The following is a 6,000-nucleotide window of genomic DNA, read 5'->3' as shown; positions in this document are numbered from 1 at the left end:
ATTATTATTTCTATCCTTTTTTTTTTTTTTTTTTTTTTTTTGAGATGGGCTGGAGCAATTCCTGCATGCACTGAAGGGTTGCTTTAAGGACCTTTTCCAACACTATCAGACGCAATTCTTTTCTTTAGTAATGCACACATTTCAGTTATTTCAGTAACAAGACAGCAGATAACAGACAAACCTCCTCTCTCAGTATATCCATACAGGGCAGCATGAATATTTAACTGGTGTATTACATGCCTTGATAAATAGAGTGCACATTTATCTTCTAATTCTATGATACCCACAGCAGACAGGTAGCAGTTGCCTCCAGTCCCCTTTATATATCTGGAGGATTATTTCTCCCTCTACACTTTTTAACAAGTTTTCATCACATAAATTAATGCAATTGTTATCCCAAATGTATCCTTGCAGAAGACTCTAACCTTTCTCCAGGAAGGCTAGGTTTATTCTCAGTTATGCATATGACAAGTTCTATCATTGTATAAATGCAAATAGAAATAGGTCATCCTGACTTTCATCAAATACAGTAATGAAGTAGAGAAAATTGGCAATGGTGCGGCTAAAAAATATTGTAAATAAATAAATAAATAAATAAATAAAATACAGTACTGAAAAATGTAAGCTCTGTACATGGTTAACAAAAATAAGATCTTCACCAGCTTCTCACTTAAGGCAACAGTGCTCTTATGTTCTGTAGCAAAAGTCATGGAAAGCAGGAACATTTCACAATTTGGCTGACTTTATGAAACAACTTTACTGCTTTACTGATTTGTATTTCAGCAAATCCTAAGCATGGTGAACTATATACTCTCTACTTCTAGTGCATTTCAATTTCCACTGGATGACTATGTTAGCTGAGGCACCCAGCACTATCACTACCATAGTGAGGTGGCATCAAGTTGTTATTTATTTTTACCAGAGGAAGAGTTAGGCACTTGTATGATTTTCAGCCACAGGTTCCAAAAATCATTCAATCACTGTCTGATACTGGAGCCTTAACTTTTGTGGGTGGGAGGGGCATGTGCCTTTTATTTGCTCCACTTCAGGTAGTGAAATGTCTCCAATTAGCCCCTATTCCACACAAGAAGAAACTAATGCCTAATATCTTTTTTGGCATTTTGATTTCTAATCATTACATTTCACCTAGCTGTATGATTCATCACAAGGAATGTACAGTGATGCCTCGCAAGACGAATTTAATTCATTCCGTGGTTAATGTTGTCTTGTGAAAAATTCATCTTGCGAAACGCGTTTTCCCATGGGAATGCATTGAAATCTAGTTAATGCATTCCTATGGGCAAAAAAAGTCAGAACAAAGTCAAATTTGGTTTACAAATGGTTTATTAAGTGCTTTTTAAAGCCATATGTATTGTGCAGATGATTTCAAAAATTTCAATCAAAAGGCTTTAACGTTTTAAACATCATAGAATAACATTTAAAAATCAGCAAACATGAGGCAGGAACAAAAAACAGGAAACATTCCTCTTGCGAAGCAGGGCCATAGGAACATTTGTCTTGCGAGTCATCAACCCCATCACCAAAACCATTTGTCTTGCGAGTTTTTTGTCCTGCGAGACATTTGCCTTTCGAGGCACCACTGTAATTGTTCACATCCTTCCAATGGTATTTTAGAGGATTCGAATCTTCCCTAATGATTTACCCTGGCTTTACCAGCACCCAACATTTGTTTTGCAGCTGGAGGGGAATCCCAGTACTTTGATGGGCAGAATTTCTGTAGTGAGTGCTACTAAATTCAGGATGAACAACAGTTGCCTTTCAATTGTTGGATCAGAACGTTCATCATCCCTCACCCTTGGCTCATGCTGGCTACAGCTTGGGAGTTACAGCCCAACATCTGCAGGGCAGCATCTTTCCCTTTCTATACCAAATGGTACAAACAACATATGAATGGGAAATCACCATTCCATAGTGAATGCAAAGTCACCAGCAGAACTCTAGAAGAAGCTTTCAAAAGATGATGTTGCATCCAACACAAAGATATCACTGCTGAATGGATTTCGGTTTTGAGTGGTTTTCACTTGTTCAGTACTACAATACTGAATGGAAAGTGTGTGATATGTGCTGCCATTTTCAGACTGCCATGACTCCACTGACGTCTCAGTGAGCAATCAGGTGACTCAAGGTTTCATGTAATTCAGGACCCTTTGTTCAACTGTTGATCTGACTGAGCATAGTCCTATATTTAGCAAGCAAAACCATCATCTGTGAGCAATGAAAAAAAGATACAGCCAACCATAAGAGGCCTAACCTTTTAACAATTTGGATGGTATCTGCTATCTCAGAGGGGACGTGGTGGCGCTGCGGGTTAAACTGCAGAAGCCTCTGTGCTGCAAGGTCAGAAGACCTGCAGTCATAAGATCGAATCCACGTGACGGAGTGACCCTGTTGTTTGTCCCAGCTCCCACCAATCTAGCAGTTCAAAAGCATGCAAAATGCGAGTAGATAAATAGGTACGACCACGGTGGGAAGGTAACAGCATTCTGTGTCTCGTCGCACTGGCCATGTGACCACAGAAGATTGTCTTTGGACAAATGCTAGATCTATGGGTTGGAAACAGAGATGAGCACCACCCCCTAGAGTTGGACACAACTGGACAAATTGTCAAGGGGAACCTTTACCGTTTATCTTACTGCTATCTCAGATACTTAGAAAGGCTAAGAGCAAACTAATTGTTCATATTGTGTGCATTTCCCTCAGGGAAGTTACCACATTCAGTTTGATTGATCTATAATAGTAACAGTAATAATCTTGAAACTCCAGAACTAGAAGGCACTATGTGGATCATGAAGTCCAGCCCCTGTCAAGGAGTGGGGAATTGAACTCCTAACCAGATACCTAAACCACTGAGCAGTTCTCACCTCACAAAGTTGTGAGGATGAAGATGGGAACGGGCACATATGCTGCCTTGAGCTAGGTAGAGCTATGATTCCCAGCCTAGATGATCTTGAACTAAAATCCCCAGAAGCCTTCACCGCCAGCTGGCGCACATAACTAAACCCCACATAGAAAGGGGAGGACAAAAGAAAAAGGAACTACCTGAATTGTAACGTAATGAATGCGAATGTGAAAAGATACCTTACAACTGCAATGTGATATATTTCCATCCCACAAAACATGCTTTAAAAATGTGCTGGTGTTTTGTTTTGTTTTGTTTTGGAGATGGCATAAGATCCACCTACAAAGAGGATCAAGGTTACAATATATATATATATTTGTGGGTGATCCTCCCAAGGTCGGTCGCTTCAACGGTCACGCCTCGCCCAGCCTGAAGGAACTTGGGTTATTTCCACGGAGGGAAGTCTGAGAACTCCGAGGCAGGCGAGGCGCCCCAAGCCACACGCGCTGAGCAAGCGTCTCCCACAAGCCAGCGCTTGCCTTATTTCTCATGGTACTTATTAGAATGGCATTGCGTGGCGCGCTCTTTCTCCACCGCGGGCAGCGGCGCGAGGACTTTGAACCAACCTGCCCTGCCCTAACCCAACCCACCCCTACCCTGGGGGGGGGCGGTTCCGGGGGGGAGAGAGAGAGAGGTGACTCAAGGCTTCGCGTAATCCGGTGGGCGGGAGCGCGCCCCCTGAGCGTAGTAAAAGCAGCTCGAGTGGAAAATTTTCAGCTTCGGCGGTGCGCGCGCAGCTACCCACCACCTCTCCGCACTGTCTTCCTTTATCGAGAACATTCCGGGCATGGGGGCGGGGGAAGGCGAAGGAGAGGGCTCGTATGGCCTGGAGGGGAGGCAGAGGGAGGCGCGGGGCGGGAGATGATGCTCAAACCGTTCCTTGCAGCCGCCCCCTGTATTTAATGCGGAAGGGGGGGGGGGACTCGCTTCTCAGCTTGCATCTCCGCCCGCCAAAGTTGAAGCGCTCTGCGTTATGGCGTGCTTTAAAGAGCAGGGAACCCGCGCGGGAGGCTTCCCTCCCTTCGGATGAACGGTGAAGGACTGAGGGACACGCTGAGGCCTTAAACGACTCAAGGGCCTTAAAAATTCCATCGTTATGATGCCGGAATGTGTACTATCGCGATGGCTCGGTGGGTGTGGATATACATTTCTATATAAATCTACCTCCCTGTATTTAGAAGCCTCGTCATGCGAGACCCTAAATTGTGGCTAGGATTTCCGGCGTGGTGTAACGGTGAATAAAACAGACAGGCTCAAGAGGACTGGGTTCAAATCCTCGCTCTGCCATGGAAACTCCTGGGGGTGGAAGTGGGGGCGGGATATTGGCAAAACCACTCCTTAAATGTCTCACTTGCCTTCTAATTGATTTATCCTGATACAAGGACACAAAACGTGGCACATTTGTAAAGTTCATTTCATCAAAATGCCCTTAGTCATATGCTTTATTTATGTAATTATATAATGAGATCCCACTACAAACCCAAATAAATAAACACTGTTCTGGGATAGGTTTTAAAACATTGGAATCTGGGATAGGTTTTAACACATTGGCTAAGCAAAAACGAACAGAGGTAACTCAGGTATGTAGTGTGGACTGCTCCTGTCCAGGGTTTCATTCAAATGGACAGCTACAGGTGCTCACTGGCAGGGCACTTCATCCCATTATCTCTGTATTCACATTATATCATTTGAATACCGTGTCATAGACATATTATGTATCATTGTAAAAGAACATTTTTCAATTTTTCCAGAAAAAAACAAAAAACAGCTTTGGGGGGAAACTGGTTTTTATTTCAATGTTTCCATTTTCCCCCCCAGACTTTCCCATCTCTAGCTAAAACCCAGACATTCAGGACATGGAAACAGCATTTATTTCTCCCTTTCTCAACAAGAGCTGAAATACTGTACATTCATTCTTTTCTTCTGTAAAATACAAAACATCTTCAAAAGAAAATAACTGAATATCTCCTTAAGTTACAAGATAATGTAATGCACTGAATACTGAAAATAATGTTTCAATTTCAACAGCAAAACAATATCCATAACCTCTATAAGTACATGAAATCATGTAAAAATAAACCAATGAGCAATTCACATTAAAGGGATAAGTCTGGTACTCTTCCACTTGGAGATTTCTGTCATCATGTGATATTAACACCACCACGAGTTCAACTGGAAATTTTGACAAACATAGTTAATAATAATGCTGAAGGATCCTCAGTGCCATTGATTTTTCAGTGCTGAAATTCAGTAAGCTGTATGTAGATTTTTCACTTATTACAGCATTTTTTTAGTAATGTGGATGGTACTATAGGACTAGAATTATAAAGTATTATAGCACAATGTTCAAAGTTACACAAAATTCTTGAACTTTCTTTCCCTGAAATCATACCTAGAGGAAACATTGCAAAATCACTAGTTTTAATGACCTGAGTTATTTTTTTAAAACGTTGATAAGTATCTCTTGAGATACAGTAGCAACAGTAGATTGTCTAGACATGGTAATTATGCACTGTTAACCATTTTTTTCTGTGAAGCCACGAGCAGTTACTAAACAGATGGAGAAGTTAAAACACTATGCAATGTTCAACCCCTTCCTGCGCTCTTCTTATAATGAATGACAACAATAATGACAACAATGAATGGCAGATCCTGAGGCTGCAACAATGTGCTTTCCTTCCTTTCCCTAACCCTTTTAACCTTTCCAGGAATTATGTAGAACTCAAAGTTTCATGATTGTCTGATTAGTCATAATAAAAATATTTCTTCATTCTATCTGGAACTTATTTAATATATGTTTCCCCTCCACATTGGGAAGGAACACAGATGGTGTATAATAACCTTATTCATGCTCTCCTTGTGGTCTTTACCATAAGGTTCTTTTCTCCAGCAAAACAACTGTTCTAATAAGCCGGTAGGCAAATTAACGTGTCTGGAGGCTATGCCTTGAAATTCAATATATTGATTCACACATTAGTCGTGCAAATACTGATTCGGGCATACAACAAGGCATTTACAACTTATCTTGTGTCATATTATTCTGATTTTACATGTGGAAAACCAAGGCTTGCCCAAGGCCG

The sequence above is a fragment of the Pogona vitticeps genome, chromosome 5 (genome assembly GCF_051106095.1).
Source record: "Pogona vitticeps strain Pit_001003342236 chromosome 5, PviZW2.1, whole genome shotgun sequence".
Lineage (NCBI taxonomy): Eukaryota > Metazoa > Chordata > Lepidosauria > Squamata > Agamidae > Pogona > Pogona vitticeps.
Note: the sequence above shows the minus strand (reverse complement) of the source record.